This window comes from Ixodes scapularis, unplaced genomic scaffold (genome assembly GCF_016920785.2).
Source record: "Ixodes scapularis isolate PalLabHiFi unplaced genomic scaffold, ASM1692078v2 PGA_scaffold3__209_contigs__length_174095766, whole genome shotgun sequence".
NCBI lineage: Eukaryota > Metazoa > Arthropoda > Arachnida > Ixodida > Ixodidae > Ixodes > Ixodes scapularis.
In genome coordinates, this window is record NW_024609868.1 from 166,414,927 (window position 1) to 166,434,001 (window position 19,075).

The 19,075-nt window shown below is 46.2% G+C and overlaps 1 long non-coding RNA gene across 1 annotated transcript; it reads right to left on the reverse strand.

Annotated features, from left to right (window-relative positions):
- Positions 1 to 915: 915 nt before the first annotated feature.
- LOC121837149 lies at positions 916 to 16,317 on the reverse strand. The gene is made up of 4 exons (XR_006078139.1): positions 15,972 to 16,317; positions 9,341 to 12,184; positions 3,354 to 3,488; positions 916 to 1,013 (listed from the first exon to the last, which is right to left on the reverse strand). It is a non-coding gene; the product is annotated as an uncharacterized LOC121837149 (long non-coding RNA).
- Positions 16,318 to 19,075: the final 2,758 nt, after the last annotated feature.

The window sequence follows — 19,075 nt, forward strand, 5'->3', positions numbered from 1 at the left end:
TTTTTTTTTTTTTGCGGTGCCGTCCACAGCGCCACCGCAGCTGTGGACGGCACCGCAGGTATTACGCACATTTGACCTCGGAAATACCGCAAAACCTTCGCTCTTGTTAAATGCAGTTCCAGGGTCGCTGCATAGATGGCGCCAGCGTGTTCTCTCGTCCCAAGAAATTTTGAGAGGCTTTAACAAGTCTCGTCTTTCTCAGTCGTACTCGGTTGCAAGAGTGAACGGGCCTTAAGCGCCATTCACAGTCTTGTGGCCGAGTAAGACTAGACCGGCTTTTGAGCCTCTTGCGATCTCTTAGGATCGGATGCGCTACAGCGGAGCTGGTCCCAAGAGATCGCAAGAGGCTTAAAAACCGGTCTGGTCTCTCTTGGGGCCGCAAGAGCGTGAACGGGCCTTTAAGACTACCAAAAGTTTGATCTGGATTTTACTCTCACTACTACTTGCATGCAACTACTTTATCAATATTATAGTAATAAGATATAAATATACTGCCAGATTTTCAAACAATATGACCGAACAGAATATGGGTTTTACGTGCTCTTGGTTGTGCTTGGCCCTTTTTTTACGTCAAGGCAACTAACCGCCAGTGCTACATGTACTCACCTTGTTTTTTTATCCAGTTCTCTCACGCTTTGGGGTCTTGCGGGAATCTGAAGAAATTGCAAGAACCTCTCTTCACGCGATGGTTACAACCAGGTATGAAGCACTCTCACATAGGGCGAGTCCGCAAAAAAAATTTGGGATCTCAACCGATCGCCTGAAGTGCTTTTCTCACAGGTGCAATGCAACCTTTTAGCAGACAATCGCCTCGATCGACGACTGGACTTTCAATGAACTATATTTTGCATTGCACCCCACTATGAATTCTTATAAGTGTCTGAAGGTCATTATATTTCAAACAAATACAACTTCAGAATATAGTCTTTATTCACACGATTCCAACGATGGTGCCAGCTTGTGGCAGACGGCATACTTCTTGTGTTCGTAGTCCGCTGCAGGCATCTTGAGGACTGGAAGTTGCAGTTGTAAATATTTCAGAAACAAGCAATTATTGGCACACTTCTGTCTAAACATATAAGACATTCAAGCTTTCTGTATCTGTGAATTTTAGAAGTTTAAATCCTACTCCTGATTTTTGAACAGTCGGGTTTCCGTAGCAAAACCTAGCCACATGTATTTGTCCGCAACATCAACCCTAGCAATGGTTTGTTTGGACTCATGACGTCACAGTTACGGAGTCAATTGCTGGCGTCCATTATTTATTACTTGTTCTACAAACCATATTTTTTAATTGTACTTTATTCGCTCAATATTTATCGTAAACATACCCAAATCAAGTGAAAATAGAACATGACTCACTAATTATTAAGATTGCTGATATGTGTTTGCAGTGAACAATTTTATGAACCTCTTACAAATATAGGGTAATCCAAGTCGCCAGGCTCGATTTAAAATGGACTGTAAAAATCGACGCTTGCACGTAGCAATCTAAACTTTTCGTCAAAGGTGTATTCCACAGGTCAGTTTTTTCCTGGAAAATTACAAAGCATAGCCAAGAAATTTGCTAGTGTCTACGGCAGGCAGTGGCACAGACGACAGGGGTCCAGTAGGGGGTGTTTGGTGTTCGTGTTGACAGATGGCGCTACCTCCTCATAGCGACGGCTCGCGACCACCATGGTTTATTAAAATTAAAAACCTTTTTGAAATGTACCTTCGGTTAAAAAATTAATGCCGATAATAAAAGCAAAACTTAAAGTAAAAGGGAAAAAAATGCGTCTGCATAACGACGGTGCTTTTGCTGTCAACGGATATTGTCTACGTGTCATCTGCTTTCTTTCACTGGTCGGCTGCACTTTCGAACGCTGCTCCAGACGCCATCTATCAATACGAACGCCAAGCACAACCCGCTAGTGGACTTGGTCGTCTGGGTCGCTGCCCGCCGTAGACCCTGGCAAGTTTCTTGGCCTTATTTTTTGTACAAAGAGAACTACGCTTTTTAATTTTACAAGAAAAATTAAAGCCGTTTACAACTCCCTGTAACGCCGAATTAGAGCGCAGCTCTTGAGGAGGAGGAAGGAAGGGTACTGGGGGGGGTGGGTCAAGTGACCTCGGGTGGCGGGGGGTCACGTGACCTTGGGGTGTCACATGACGTCGGGGGGGGGGGGGGGGGGGGGGGGGGTCACGCGACAATGCTGATGACGTCATCAGTGACCTTCACTATTACCTTCATGAGTTACCTTTGTTACCCTCACGAGGGTCACGAGAGTTGCCCTCACAAGGTTCACGATGGTTATCCAGGTCACATAGCCCCCCGGGGTCACGTGACCTGCAGATACCCCCCCCCCCCCCCCCCCCGAGGTTACGTGACCCCCCGTTGACGTCATCGCCACTGATGACGTCATCAGTGACGTTACTGATGAGGTCACCGGCATCCGCATCGTCATCATCAGCGATGGTGTCATCAGTGACGTCACTGATGACGTCATCGCTGATGATGATGACAATGCGGATGGCGGTGACGTCACTAATGACGTCATCACTGAGGATGACGATGGGGATGCCGGTGATGTCATCAGTAAAGTCACTGATGACGACGATGGGAATGCCGGTGACGTCATCAGTAAAGTCACTGATGACGTCATCAGTGGCGATGACATCAACGGGGTATCGGCAGGTGACGTGACCCCGGGGGGGGGGGTCACGTGACCTGGATACCCATGGTGACCCTCGCGAGGTAACCCTAGTAACCCTTCTGAGGGCAACTCTCGTGACCCTTGTGAGAGTAACTATCATGACCCTCATGAGGGTCACCCTTTTGAGGGTAACTAACTCTCGTGAGGGTTACGAAGGTTAGTAACCCTCGTAGCCCTCGTGAGAGTAACCCTCGTAACCCTCACGAGGGTTACAAGGGTTACTCGCGGTTACGCCGACGCTGCTCGAGCTGGGAACGGGCGCCTAAGAGCTGCGCTCTAAAAAGTGAAAGCCATTTACAACTCCCTGTAACGCCGAATCGGAGCGCAGCTCTTGAGGAGGAGGAGGGTACTGAGGGGAGGGTAGAACCCTCCTCCTCCCCTCATTCTTTAATATGCTCCGGGGGAGTCACGTGACCTCGGGGGGAGGGGGGGTGTTCACTGAATATGGGCAGAATATAAATATTGCATGTTCATCTCCTGCCTTGTCCCTAGAAGTCCTCTGTGCCACACACTAATGACTGTAATGCATCCATGTCCCAGTGACTTAGCAGGCTTGCGTCTATTGCGTAGCTGGTTTGGGAGATGAACCTGTCACGAATGTTCATCCCCATGGCATGAGAGAACCTTCCGATAAACTTCTTGCCCCAGCAGCCTTACACTGTTCACTCGCCATGGAGATCTCCGAGGTGAGACACTAGTTCCATGCCACTAAATTGCACAGCCCTGCGGTGAACAAATCACCCTGTAGCCTTGCTGACATCTCCAAGGTCACCGGTCTCGAGGTCCAGGCACCTGCACATAATCAATAATTGCTGTAGCAAAAGGTGACAGAATCCACCAGCGGATGCTACACCACGGGTACTCACTACTAATTGCCAACACTTAAATGTACAAAACAACTCATCTTGAAGTACAGAACAGCGAGCGGAACAAACACAACTGCAAAGGAATCGCACGGCAAACAAATCCCGCAATGCATTTCGTCTGCTGGGCGTGGAAGAAAGAAAAAAAAATTGCACGGTCAGGTGCAGCCACGTGACTTCCGCCACTCACTTTCTCCTCTCGACTTCTCCATGTAATGCGGGGGTTTTGGTTTCGAGCAGTTGCGTTTTTTGGCTTTATTAATAAAAATATGTGACTCTGTAGCACAATATTAATTAAAAAGTATTCAAACGCCTAACAAAAAATTGTAAAAAAAAAAAAAAAATGGGGGTGGGGGTTGTTAGTGTGCCTTTAAAGTAAAAGAGAGTATAGGTACTGCCCATGACTGGGTAAGACAGTTAAAACAAATTCTGTACAAATTTTTTGGAGCAGTTCAGGAGCACAACATGTACATTTTGGAGCACCTTAGGAGCACAAAAGTCCACATTTTAAGGCAACGTAGAAACAAAACAAAAAAATAAATAAATAATAATAATTTGGAGCTACCAAATTTAAAGTAAAACATGTCGCAGCAAAAACTTACTATATAAAAAAAATTGTAAAAAAAAAAAAAAAGTTATGGAGGTATTTTGGTGCAGTTTCGGGCAATTTAAGGGTGATTTTGGGTAAGATTGGCCGAAGGATGGCTGGTCAACATTTGCAAGTCAATTGATATTTTTATATGTCATTGCCTAATGTCCAGTGTAAATAAACATGTTTATTTTTCATCAGAAAAAGAATCTGGGCGCGCAAGAAATCTTAGATCACATAAAGGTAGACGGTCGCATTCACGCGCACTATTGGAGCAGGCATCTTTGAAATTAAATAACTAAAACAATAACATTAAGAGAAGACTAGTACTGTTTAGAAACAATCAATCAGAAACAAAGAAAATTATTTTGACATGGTTGGTGTAACCATTACAAATTATTTTGTTAAAGGGACACTCAAGTGGATTCTGATACCGTCTATTGTTGTAACTCAATCTATAGGCTCTAAGCATCCTAAAAAACCCGAAATGAATTCAAGGATGGCTGATTTCCCTATCGAAAGTCCAATCAAAGATTGTGCCACGCCCCTCTTTCTGCGCCGTGGCGCAGAACACCAGGGGGTGCCACCAGACTGGAAGGCAGCAGGGGAGGGCATGCGACAGCCAGTCACAAGTGACGGCTTCCCGCCGAACTAAATTTTTCGAATATGCGCACCTTCGAAAAGTCAGTCCGCCGGGAAACCGTCACTCGTGATTTACTGTCACGTGCCCTCCCCGGCTGCCTTCCCGTCTGGTGGCACCCCCTAGTGTTCTGTGCCACAATGCAGAAAGAGAGGCGCGGAAAAATTTTTGATTGTACTTTTAATAGGGAAATCGGCTGCTCTTGAATGTGATTTCAGGTTTTTTAGGATGCTTAGAGCCTATAGATTGAGTTACAACAATAAATAGACGACCTAAAAATCCACTTGTGTGTTCCTTTAAGGTACAGGCTCCCATATTTCGCAGGCAATCGATCGAGCAGGCCTGTTTAGCATTTTTTGGAAGAAAAAGTGTATTGTCATGAATTGATATTATTAAACTTTCCAGTAACATGTACCCATAGATTGTTCTTTTATTTCAAAGGTGCCTGCTCCGATAGAATGCATGAATGCGACTGTCCACCTCAACATGAATATATTTTTTTTTTTGTGACCCCAGCTTTTTTTTTTCTGAAGAAACATAAATGTGGGTTCATTTATTTGCAATGCCAGCCCGCCACTCGCCCTCTTGCGTATGAACAGAGAACCAGAGGAGCGGGAGCAGCGGCGGCGGCGGGAAAAACGGTGGCAGGGACTGTCGGCCTTCGTGTGTGAAGCAGTTGTAACGAAAAAAGTGAGCATGTTAAAATAGGAATTCTTGTGTTCCACTTTGCAACAACATTGCACAAAAAACCGCAATGTCTAATTTCGTTAGGGACTTTTCGTACATCGCATCCGCTGCGGATTTCTAGTCTTGTGCATGGCCGCCAGCTCAATCTATGCTCAACCTGATTGCAAACGCTCCCGCTACTAGTGCAGAGCTTCACCATACAGTCTACAAAAAGTCTATTCTTTGCCCTAAGTAGGAAAAATTTGGTCACGCAACAGTATGTCAAGCAATACACATCAAGAATGGGTTTGCGTTTCAAGTCCGTTACAAGGAACATGACAATTTGTTTCAAGCCTCTCTTGAAAGACAGGATATGCATACTTGGTTTCAAGTAATTACAAAGGAAATAAAGAAATGCTCAAAGAATTTTAAGTGTGTCTCTGTTAGCCAGCCGTTTGTGACAAGAGCCAATGATATTAGATTAGCTCAGTTAAGGAACTGCTCATAGACGCAGTATGAACGAGCCGTACCTCCCCTCACTCACCACGACTCGCCTCTCGTCGATCAACGCGCCACACGGCTGTTATGGTAACTGCAGTGTATTTTATGGAATACATGTGTTTTGAAGCTCAGCGTCTAGATGGAGTTCCACAGCCCTCTATGGAGCACACAGTTCGTAAACGAAAATCTAGATGGCGCTTCGAACGACGGGAGGCGGACTGAAGCGAGTGAGGGGAGGTACCCCCTTCTACGAGCGTTCCACAAGTGAGGTAATCTAGTAACGTTGACAAGAGCTTAGGACGGGCAGTTTTGCCGAGGGACAGCAACGTTGCAACACACAACAAAAAATGTATGATATATTAAAATATATATTTTTTAAAGAGCAATAAATAAAACCCCGAAACACGCCAATTATGTTAATAGGCAGTTTCAGCATAGCGTTACCGCAGGCTACCGTAAGCACGGCAACGCTCCAGGCGTGAGCTGAAAATTGTTCTTGAAAGACGCAATGCGAGCTTCCGGTTGCAATGCTACACCGCACGGTAGCCTGCGGTGACGAACTTCCTATCAATAACCATACAGCCGTTTGATCCACGTGTTGCAATGCACTAAAACCTAGAAGGTGAGCAGCGAGTTGCGAGCCTGTGACACAAAGAGATCAATACTGTGAACGCTGCTCTTCCGGAGCTTGATGGTCACCGTGCACGGCTCACTCTTTAGAGCACTAATGGCCACCATTATCTTCATCACCCTCAAAAATATGTTGCCACAAACAGTGACGTGGTTGGTGCCTAAAACGCGCTCGCAAACCACAAAGCTTCGCAAGCTGGGGTTTCTGCAACTTTTAAATATCAGTATGCTCGTTTTTCTACCACGCATCAATATCTCCGTCACCTGTAATTAAATCCTGCCCTAACTGCTTCGCATTTGTAGACAAATGAATCATTTTTAGCGCACTGACAAGCGTGAACAAGCAGGTGCATGTGAAATCCTGAAGAATCTATCTTCGTCTCTTCCGCCATCTTGGAACTACCACCGCACCACGTATGGGGCGTTGGAGTTGCAAATACCGGATATTAGGCAATGACATAAAAATATCAATTGAACTGAAATGTCGACCAGCCACCCCTTGGTTGATCTTATTTGAAATCACCCTTAATGTTTTTGGCACAATTCAGCAACAGCCGATATGTTTCAGTTCTGTAGAAATCTTCATCACATAAATTACAAATTGGCAAGGTGTATACACCGACGTGCGGCGTGTTCTGTTTACCAACACGGCAGGAAACCTGCGCATGCGCAGAAGGTATGTGGACAGAAGCGGCCGAGCTCTGTGTTTTTGCCGTTGCAGTATGGGGTGTACGTTTGTTGGTTAGGCTGCACAAGGTGCCTGAACTTCATTTGTTGTGGCATTTTGTGCCAACGAACCTCGTATGTGATGCTAGACTATTTGGGCTAGCTACCGGACCTTGAACGGCAGTGATACAGACAAACTGCATTGATGGCGTTGCACAGACAAACTGCGTTGATAGCGTTACCTTTGACAATTCTAATGGGCGCTTCGACAAAAAGTTGGTGCCACTAAAATCGACGGCTCATGTCGTCATTTATATGGCGCCTTCAACAAGCTAGTCCACAACCGGCATGATTCAGTCATACAAGTCTCTTGATTTGTAAAACTCTTGCAGGAGTATGAATGCGGCATAACCCTTTGAAGGAACAACATAAATTGCTATCTTGACCTATCGTGGTATGATTTACTACAGAAGTGATCTAGATGGTGCATTAATTATATAAAAGTTTGAGCCCCCCACACTTAAGGAAACAACACTTTTTATGGGTGAATGCCTACTCCTTTCTGTGCAATATCATCAAACAGCCTTTTGGGCCACCGTGGCGTTTATTACGACTGAAAAACTGAGGGAATGGGAAGGAAGTAAACTTGGCTTATGTATTTTCTGCCTCCCTTTGCCAAAATAGACAGTGGCCTAAAATGTAATTTGGTTTTCATGCGTAAACTACAAAAAAAAGTAGTTTTTGTTCTTTTTTTTTGTTCACTAAGGTGAGCTCTGTTCAATAATATAGCTAAAAATGGCCAATTTTATTTTTAAAAAAAATGGATCACGTGCAGGCAAGCTGACGGTTGACACCTGAAACTATGGTCAAAAAAAGAAAAAAAAAACTAGAAGAGATAGAAAAAACGGACAGGCAATGTCTCAATTATATTCCACCTGTGTGCTAAATTACATTGGTCCGAGCTGTGCACGTTATTACTTTGTACAAATATCACCAATGACAAGTCACATTCGTCAAAGACAAGTTACGGTCAAAAATTGGTTTCGGTTTGTTTTCATCCTAAAAAGGCGCCAGAAAAAAAAAAAAGTATTTTGAGCTTTTGCAATGTGTTTAGCCTGACAGCAGTTGTTGGCCTGGCAACATGGATTTAAAAATGGCGACACGCATGAGGAATGCTAATGGCGGTGATGGTCCCAAGAAAAAGAGCCGTTTCTTGCAGCAGTTCGGACAGCAGCGATGCTGAAGACCCCGAATTTGTCTTCAGAGTGAGTCTCACATTGCCTGTGAAGACAAGACGGCCTCAGAACGACGAGAGTGACCATGATAACGTGCTTCTGAAGACTTCAGATAAAGTAGGTCGACTCCTTTTACAAGAGGTAGAACAGGTTGCAGGGAAGCGCATAGGAATCCTGCCGCTGAATGTCAAGAAGGTAGTGTTTATAATATTCCTTTGGCATCTGGGTTTTTAAAGTGGATGTTATGTTAATGAGTGCATCATGGAGCATAAAAGGTGTGTTCTCCTGCTGTCCCCAAATTCAGAAACTAGTACATTTACAAGTTTGCAACAGTTGTCATCCGAATTGGATGGCCACCACGGTGATAAGCCAAGCGAGATCAGTTCAAACGTGTGGTAAAAGAAACTCTTAGTATTGGTTCTGCTGGAAATTGTGTAAGTGTCTTGTTGATGGTGATTCACAAGCAAGTACAAACTTTTTGACCAATGCAATTTTTTTGTTGTCAGTTGGTTGACCTTGGTATGCGTGGAAGCGTCGAGTGCATTTCTTCTTTTGTTCGCCCTTGCTGACAGTCTGGGTGTGTGACTTGGTGCAAGGGTTCTTGGCGTTGACTGCAGTATACCGCTATAAAAGGGTGTGGTTTTAGAATAAACCTTCAGCTGTGTTCGAGACGGTGTGTGTGTGTCATCCTCTTTTTAGTATCCTTTTTCCTTCCGGTGTTTCAGGTTTTCGTCTGCAATTCACCAGCTTGCCTGTACTTTTACTCTCCTCTGAAATATCGCTTTTTAAAATGCTGGCAATTGAATCTCACCTAGCCCGTTACAAACTATCCCATGCACACAGGGATGACTTACATGATTATGCTTCCTGTAGCAGATCCTCATGCTTGTGGTCGCCAGTGGTCACTCCCTCTTGGCTCACAAAACAATGAAACAGTGATTATAGGCACTTATTAGCAAGAAAACCATTATATCCTAAAGCATATAAGTCATATACTAAAATAATTTGGTATGTCGCGGGAACTGCAACTTTTACATTCTTGTGCAGCAGTATGCAAAATAAGAAATAAGCATGTAACAGGCAACTTGAGGTAAAATGGTTACACATTAACTTAGAAATAACCTGTATAATTGAAATTAAATTGGCAAGCTCTGGCCATTAAAACACTTTTCCAATTAAGACCAGCTGATAACATAAGCCACCTGTTGGAGAATGGCGAGCTCGAGCACCTCTTGACATTATCCAAAGTGGAAAAAGCTGCATATTCTCGTACAGTAATATCTAAAAAAAAGCGCCAGTTTCAGCGAGGGGCACGATCATAAACGAGCATTTCGAGGCGCTATGGTTACCCGTTAATTTAGAGACAACCGTTCTGCATCAACTGAAATAAAATTGCCAATACCTGGTTGTTAAAAAAGCGTTATGATTAAGGTCAGCATATAATGTCTCGCCTAACGTAGCCTGTTGGAGGATGGCAAGAGATACCCCTCTTGCCTTTAGCTCGAGCATCTCTTGACATTCTCCAAAGTGGAAAGAAATCCAAGCTGTCTAACACGCCATTCCTTTTTGCAAGAGGGACACTGGCCCTTTTTTGTAGTCCAATTGTCAAAACTACTGATTTGCAAAGTAGCCATGCTCCTTGAGGGCGAGCAGACATGCTCGGAACATCCACAGGGGGCTGAGCGGATGCTGCTCCTTCTGTAGGAACTCACCTGGCTACAAGGCCCTCCATGATGTGCTGCTGCTCCAAGCTGGTGGGAGGTTTGCCATGCATGGGACCAGAACCAGGGCGTTTCTTTTTGGTGGGAAAGCACCGTGGTTGTTCTTCCATCTTTTTGTTGTGGGGGACAACCCTAGGTTTTGGAGAAGTCTCATTGGGAGCAGAGTCAAGTACTTGGGCCTTGGTACGGTATTTCAACACCAGGGAGCTTGAAGAGCTTGTCAATTTCTTCCTGGAGAGGGACTTGTTCAGTCCACTCATTGCCAAACATATGTTGTCCTCTGAATTTGGTTGAGTCTTCTTCATCCCTACCTCAATACCCTGCCGAATGTCATCCAAGAGGGACTGTGACTCATCATCTTACGTAAAGCCTGTTGCTTCACATGATGTTACTGGCATTTTTACACCTGGCTTAATGTCAACCACCTTCACTGTCGTCACATGAAGCCCCAGGTAAGCTACAGCATGAATATGCTTGCACATTGATGTTGAAATCAGGCTGTCATTGCAAGTGCACTTGTAACTGTCGATAAAGATGTCACAGTCCTTGCAACGGAGCATGCAACTCTGGCAGGGGTCGCCCTTCTCAACATGGTAGCTTCTCTCTGCCTGGGACTGAGACTTTACAAGCCAGCCATTGCCATTTTGCAGCTGCTCTACATCTGATGCTGGAATTTTCATCCTCTCCTGGCGCCTCCGAAAAAGGGCTGCATCATGCCAATCAGTTTTTCCTTTTACGAGCGACTCGAGACGCTTGTAGAGGCGGTACTGGGTCAGTTCGAAGAGGGTCATCAACAGCTTGTCGAGCCTCTGATTGTGAGTTCCATGCAGGTAGTGTGACTTCAGGTCCTTGTACGTTGCCTCCGAGTGGTTGGTAGTATTAAAAGGAATGCCCTTTCTGAAGAGCGCCCACTGTTCTGCTCTGCCACCATGGTAGTGCCTAAAGTACTGAACAAACTCCTGTACTTGTTGAATTAGTTTTGGGTCAGCCTCTTTACTTACAGTAGTTTCTGACAGAGGAAGCCCGTCAAAGCTCGTTGGAATTGACCCTCATCTTTGCAATTTCTCAGCGCCCACAACTCGTCGCAAAGACGCTCACGGGTTTGCTTATATCTTGGACCGACTGCAACTTCAGAGCCCAGTTGTGGCTTACATGCCAGGAGCAGAGCATCCAATGTTGGGCACAGCCCATCACTTCCTCCCATGCATTACCTTTATGGCCTTAAGGAGCGTTTCATAGTCTTGGTGCCTAGTTACATTGAGATCAAATATGTGCATGGCATGCCTGACTGATCTTCTGCAACTGTCATGAGTCTTCATTTGCAGATTGTGGCCATTTGTATTATGAGTAGAGTCAATGCACAGGAACTTGGGGCCAAGCCAAGCTTTGTGAGGAGTTCTTTCTGAGGGACAGTCATCAGGGCAAGCTCAAAGCTCTCTTTGTTTTCCTTCTTCCATGTCAGTACAGGACTGGGGAATCTGACTTTGTTCAGTTCCTCCACCGATTCTTGTGCCGTAGCTCTTTCGTCAGAATTTCATGCTCGACGGAGATGTTGCCAATGTCTTTCATTGAGAGCAAATGTAGCCTGCCCACCTCACTGCCAGGGGAAGAATGTGCGTCTACCAGAACTTTACGGGCGGGGATGCCTTGCTTTAGTTTATCAGCTAAAGCCTCCTTCTCAGTCGTAAAGAGGCGCTGGTGCTTCAGTTCCTTCAAGTGGCCGTAGTGTTCTGCCTGGTACTCTACTGTCACCTTGCCATCTTTCTCTGTTGCTTGAATTGTGGCTAAGCATTGCACATTAGTCTTACAAGTGCCCTGGGCTCTCAGTTGTCGTTTGCCTCTTGCTCTGAAATGATCCAGAGCCGTGGCAGTAGCAATACATTTTCAGGACACCCTCATCTCGTCCCTTGGGCCCGTCGTGAAGAACGAAGTGAACGTGCTCTCTGCCTTCCTCAGCCTCCCTCCAGTCACTGAATTCTGGCAGGCAGAGAAGAAAGAAAGCTTAAAATGAAATGGCCTGAATTAAGAGTGGTATGTCAGTCACATCATATATTCCCCTGCTTTAAAACATCTTCATGTTTGTTTCACTAAATGTACATCCCGATCAGACTTTTAGCTGTAGCATGCGGTCCATGGTTTTTTCGTGCTCTTAATGCCCACATAGTAGGTGCACTCCAAAACACTACGGTCTGCAAGAACAAGTTCACTGCACTCCACATGTGTGGTGTTTGCAAGTGCACCTGCTATGCAAGTGACGGGAAAACAAAACAAAAAATGTTTTGCACATTCATAAGTTCAATGCAAGTGCGCACTACAACGGAGAGGGAGCACAAGTTTCATTGGCTCCGTGTCGACCGCGCATCTTTCACAGAACATATTAAATCTTCGGTTAACCAAACACTACGAATTTTATTCGCGAATCGAATTATCCTAGAGCTTACTATTCAATTTGTATTCAAATATTAAAGTATTCATACACCCCTAGAAAAGAGTCAAGTCCGATCATAGTGGCAGTCACAAGAGCAGCTGAAAAACCCCAGTATGTTGGTACCATGTAAACTGTAGACGCGAGATATATGCTTACCGTAAAATTCTGAGATGCCCCGGCCCCGAAAGGTAAGCCACCCCAGTTTTTGGCTTCATTTGCTTTTTTTCTTTTAGTTAGCTATGGCGGGATATAATGTGTCTAGTTATAGTGTCGAGTTAGCTATGGCGGGACATGATGAACCGTTGCCGACTGGCAAATAGAGCCATTATTGCTTCACACTGCAAGTGAGCACACTCCTTATTTTGAGCCAATTTTTTATTGATTTTAGGTGGGCTATCTCTCGGGATATTACGGTAACACTATGGCCCCTCTGCTCCACTCCCCAGGTAGCCATACTCCCATCATACATATCTGTGGCAACAGCCAAAGCCGCTACAATCAGGTGTGCCAGGTTTGTGCTGAAGCTTATGTCCTATCCACAAGCATTAGCGTCGGTGCACGAGAACATGCACTAGCTGAAGGAATAAAAATTTACATTAGATTTTGTATTAGAAAGGGCTCAGACGTTCATTCAACTCTTTCTTGACCTACCATACCGTAACGTAACGAGGAAGTATGTTACCGCACAAACAATTCAGTGCTAAATCAATTGCATGTGGTAAAATCCTCCTCCAGGACGTTATAAGGTAGGTATATATGCTGGAAGTATGGCTATTCCCATACACAGGTGTGCTTTAGGAGGCGATCCTGTTGATGTCCTGATGTGAAAGTCGTGTTTGTAAAGTAACATGGCTTAAAGAAAGCTGAAGTGGTTCCTAAAAATATATTTGGAGGTGAATTCTTGCCTGGTTTTACCCCATGAATTCAAATATGACAATTATTTGGTGAAAAATTATTGGCAAATGCAAGATATCCATGTTTCCCATTCACCAATTACGACGTCAAATATAGGTTTTCGGCTACACTGCGTCAGAGCCGTATATGGGGAGAGTTTGGTCAGTCTATGATCTCGCCGCTGTAACGCCCTCCTCCCAAGTGAGCCAATCAGCACACGGCGCAGAGCGAGAGGCATGAGCGCATGCATGTGAACTCCCGGCTGCTCCCAGCTGAGCGGGGAGGGCCGCTATTTTCGTTCATTCTCCCAGCGGAATGCATGGGATCGGCATCTATATCACGATTATTTCCTTTTATATCGCTGGCTCTGGCAAGAAAATGATATACTGTTATTCCTCAGTGGGTTAAAAAGCTAATAAATGAAGTTTTCTCACCGTAAGGCCACAAACGTTTATTCAGGCGAAGAAGTTGGCCCGTAGCAGACGACGCATAGCCTCAGCAGTGCTCTTCTCTGAGCAGTCTCCGACGGCGTTGCGGAAAAATGGCGGTCTCCTCTCTGCTCCCTTCTTTCTCTCTCGCTCCTTCGGTGCTCTCTTCCTTTCATTTAATTTTCTCCTTTTCGGCGCCTTCGTTGCCACACCCACTGGCCAAACTCTCTCAATATACGGCTCTGCACAGCGCATGCCACTCCATAAGGGGTCCCTTTCATTTCATTGAAACTCGCTTCGTAAAAGTATGTTTCGTGGACAACTTTTCATGGACACGCGTTTCGTAGACACAATCGTTTCATTGATGCTTGTTATGCGAATTGCACGCTGTAGGGACATTTCATCTTGCGTGTATCACTGGGGTACGCATTAACCCACCCACCCACCTGCCTGCCTGCCTGCGTTCACGCCGCTTCGCAGCGGCTCATTACAAAAATGTTAACCCACCTTACCGACACTGCACGAGACTGTCGCGGCGACAGTCTCATGCAGCTTATTACAGAAAAAAAGCTAATCTGAGCTGTCGATGAAACATTGTGTGTCGCTGAAATGTCATGCAATGAACTGATTGCCAACTCTCCGGGAGCACACTGAGCGTGCATAGCCTTGATTAGTGCAGTTGGTGTGCAAACTTTTTGAGGACCGTGCACCTGCAGAACAAAAGAGCTCTGTATACGACGTCACAAACTACCACTTTGAAAGCACTTTTCAGAAGGGAACGAAAGAATAAACTCGTACCGCACAGCAAGTTTTAGGCATCTCGAAAACAATTTGCACAAAAGACGAGAGGGACAGGACAAGTGCTACTATCGAAAAGAGTGCAACATTTTGAGATTCAAAGAAATGCAATGTAGCATTTTGATGCTCCAGAAAGATGAAAGAACCCCCTAGAAGAAAAAAAAGGAAAGAAAGAAAATTAACAGACCAACTTTCTTCTCGTACTTCTCTAAACACGCATTTAACAGTCAGCCGATACTAGATGGTAACGCTCGTTGCGTTTCTGTTCTTATCCTCTTATTTTGCAATGTTTTCGAGATGATCAAACTAGCCCAACAATACTTTTGATTAATTTCCTATACGACAACATATGCTGGGATTTCATGTGCCAGCTCGTGCTGATAGAGGAACGAGTGTATTTTATCCCTCTGTGCAATCGCAATAGTCACCATTGGCGCGGATGCAAATTTGTGGTAATGAATTGTCGTCTCTTTTCAGATTTTTTAGTCTTTAAACAAGAGCTTGAATTATATCTTTTCTGCTATAGGCCCACACCGTGTTTTGTAACGAGTAAAGCTATACGCACTCCGGAGTGCGCTTCGGACGGAAATGGCTATACGCACTCCGCTTTTCTCGTATAAAAAGAGTGGACACAACGAGTTTCCGAAGCGGTGCCATGGCATAGGGGTTAGGGTATCCGCGTCATGCGCAAGTGGGCGCGGGTTCGATCCGCGGTGGGCCTACTTTTTTTTTTTTTTTTTTTTTTTTTCTCAAACATTTTGTTTTGTCGAGGCATTTGGCGATATTTACGACATTTCCTTTTTTGCAATGAACAGTAAAAAAAAAAAAAAAAATAAATATCGAATGTTGTCGAGAAACTTTGCAGCACTAACTGGTATCGGACTCCCTTTCCGGAGGTGCGATCGGGGCCAGCGGGGCTTGGATTGCCGGCTGGACGCCGCGAAGCGGCGTGTACTGGTTACGCTTTGTAATTAGCAGCCGATACTGTCGCCGCGAAGCGGCGTGAACGCAGGCGGGGGGCTGTGTTAACGAGCGCCCCAGTGATTCACGCGCCGTTCGAAAAGGGTGGCCCGAGCGGCATGATCTCTCGGAGGAGTGCGTATAGCCATTTCCGCGCGAAGCGCACTCCGGAGTGCGTATAGCTTTACTCTTTTGTAACAGTGGTAGACATTGTGATCGATTTTTCTTTTGTACAAAAGTAAGCGAGTGCACTTACCTTTCAACAAATTGAACTTTAACTCCTCACGCCTCGCGACGAACCCGTTTTTCGCTTCAAAGTAGCGCAGCAAGTCCCCAATGGAACGCAAAAGCGCAAAAGCCGTTGGACACAGATCGCATGTAAGGCGGCAGCGGACAGTGTGATCCAGCTCGTGTCAGCGTCCCGTCAATGCCGTCAACCTCCTTTAGGTGCCTCTTTAAGTTGTAGATTTTCTTGAAGCACCTGTCACAAATCATGCACTTGTACTTATCTGGGTCGGCGTTATGCCGCTAGCATTCACAAAAGCAACAGAGCAACCACATCCGAAGTTCAAACTGAGAACCGTTGAAAACAGCGAGGCCAGGGCGGCGCCAGAGTGCGAGTCATACGTGACGCTATCATCATCATCACCACCACCCGAACGGATTCCCTACGGGCGGTTTTCCCTACGCTGGCGTTGTCCCCAGATCTAGGCACGGGCAGATCTCTGGATAGGCGCTCGCAGGCGTCAAGGGAGCACACTGATCTCAATGACAATTGCTGGATCGCGTTTGCCCGCTCTAGGGTACCCGCTCTGCGAATGCGGTCACTGGCGGCCATCTTTAGGTAGAGTTATATTACCTCTAGCCAAGGTACAGCTCCTGCAGCCACTGTAATCCATCCATGGCAGACAGCGTTTTGGCAGGTGTGGTGCCAGGCTGCCGTCAAAATAGGGTAGATGATATTTCGTGCTTGATTGAAATTGTTTGACGAAACAGGTTTTTGAAACCCAGCGTGAACGGTAGCGCGATCTTTGAGGACCCGGTGAAAGTTTCACGAAATCGGAGCACCGGGGGAAAAGCAGCACAGCTCGTATCGAAAGTCGCATCAAAATTAGCATCAAAAGCAGACGCCGGTACGGAGCACTGATCTCAATGACAATTGCTGGATCGCGCTTGCCGCTCCCGCAAGTGAAGCCACCGGGCCTCACTCGCTTGGGATACGATTTGCCGTTTTTGCTAGCCTTTGCTGCGGTTTTCCAGCGTGCTGACGACACGTTTTCTAGTCGTTCGTCGTCATTCGCCGAAGAAGTTTTTTGAAGACTCTGTGTATTGTTGAGACTTGCCGTTGCGAACACGTGGAAAAGTTTACGAAAGTGCAGTGTCGCAGGAAAAAGGCACAACGCGTCGAAAGGAAGGGCTGGCGGCGTGTTCAAAGCATCCTTGGCACGCCGAAGTGCCGTGTCTCTGTGCCTTCGCGCGCTTGGATACCGACCAAGAACCGACGCCGTGTGAATGTGTTTAGCGAGTGCAATGTGCGTGAAGCCGTATCAAAAGGTACAACTCGTCGAAAACGTGTCGCCGGTGTCGCGGCGTGATCAAAGCTTCCTTGGCACGCCCAGTGATGCATCTTTGCGCCTTCGCACGCTTGGATACCGGTCAAGAATTGACGCCGCGCCAAAGTTCTGAACGTGTGTCGCGCGTAGATGCCTTTAGATCATTTATATATATCGGCCACGGAGTTCTGGATCGTCCAGCTGTTCCGGTGAGTTGCTATCAATAAAAGGGGGAGATCTGTACGTGTTCTTATGAACTATATTAACCATGGCTGTGTCCCAAATCTACTCTAATAGATTCCGTGGGAGCACGAATAGGGCAACGTTGTGGAGCCAGGGGGGTTTTCGAAAGCAAAAGTACAAGACGGCGAGAATGAAAATCTTTGAAGCGCGGCCGATATGGTCGTGTGCAATCTGTTGACCAATTACAATTAGGCGAGCCGCGCTCAAACGTCAAGTGCAATTAAGTAGGTTGATAATAAGCCAGCACTGATCAGTGATGAGGAGCTGTTGTGCACGGTATTGTGTAAATCGTCTAAGGACGAAAAAAAGACGTACCTTCTCCCCATCTTCCGTCGCTAGTGGACGCTGGATTAAGCTCGTTCCTAAACCGCGAGAGGAAAAGACGCTGATCCAGAGGCACGAACAGCTTCACGCACATTGCACTCGCTGAACACATACACACGGCGTCGGTTCTTGGTCGGTATCCAAGCGCGCGAAGGCACAGAGACACGGCACTTCGGCGTGCCAAGGATGCTTTGAACACGCCGCCAGCCCTTCCTTTCGACGCGTTGTGCCTTTTTCCTGCGACACTGCACTTTCGTAAACTTTTCCACGTGTTCACAACGGCAAGTCTCAACAATACACAGAGTCTTCAAAAAACTTCCTCGGCGAATGACGACGAGCGAGTAGAAAACGTGTCGTCAGCACGCTGGAAAACCGCAGCAAAGGCTAGCAAAAACGGCAAATCGTATCCCAAGCGAGTGAAGCCCGGTGGCTTCACTTGCGCTGCAGCGAACAAGCGGGGAAGCGCGATCCAGCAATTGTCATAGAGATCAGTGGTACGGAGTCTGCTTTCGATGCGAGCTGCGCTGCTTTCCCCCGGTGCCGCGCTTTCGTAGAACCTTCTCCGGGTCCTCAAAGATGAGGCTACCGTTCACACCGGGTTTCAAGAATCTGCGTCGTCGAACAACTTGAATCAAGCACAAATATCTCCCACGGTACAGTGCACTAGATCCACGGCTATTTTATGGCACCCGGCCGCCATTGCGCTGTCCGCCATATTACTATGATGGCTAGAGATGATATAACTCTACCTAAAGATGGCCGCCAGTGACCGCATTTCGGTCCATAGGAGGAGCTGGTCAAACGCGATCCAGCAAATAGACATAGACATCAGTGAGGGAGCATGGCTTGTGGAGGTTATGCGGCTGACGTCATGCCCTCTCCTACCCTTCTATTCTCCATGGCGGCCACCCACGCCCGGAAATACGAAACTAAACTAGACAACCGAAGCCGGTTATCTGGTTTAGTTTAGTGTTGACGGGAGGCCGTACATCTGCGTGCTATGCAAAAAGAAATCTTCGAAAGGAACGCAAATATCTTTCCACCGGTAAGTTCGTGGATTATTGAAGTTTATGACACTGCTCTGATGATATATTTGTGAAATCGAAGGCAGTTGGTAACCATGTGGGACCCCGAGGGGTCTGCCTGCATTATCCGCCGCTTGCGGCAGCCAGAATGCATGGGAAAATGGCGGACCTTTTCCTCTAGAGTTAGTATGTATGATCTCTATGGCCTGCATGCT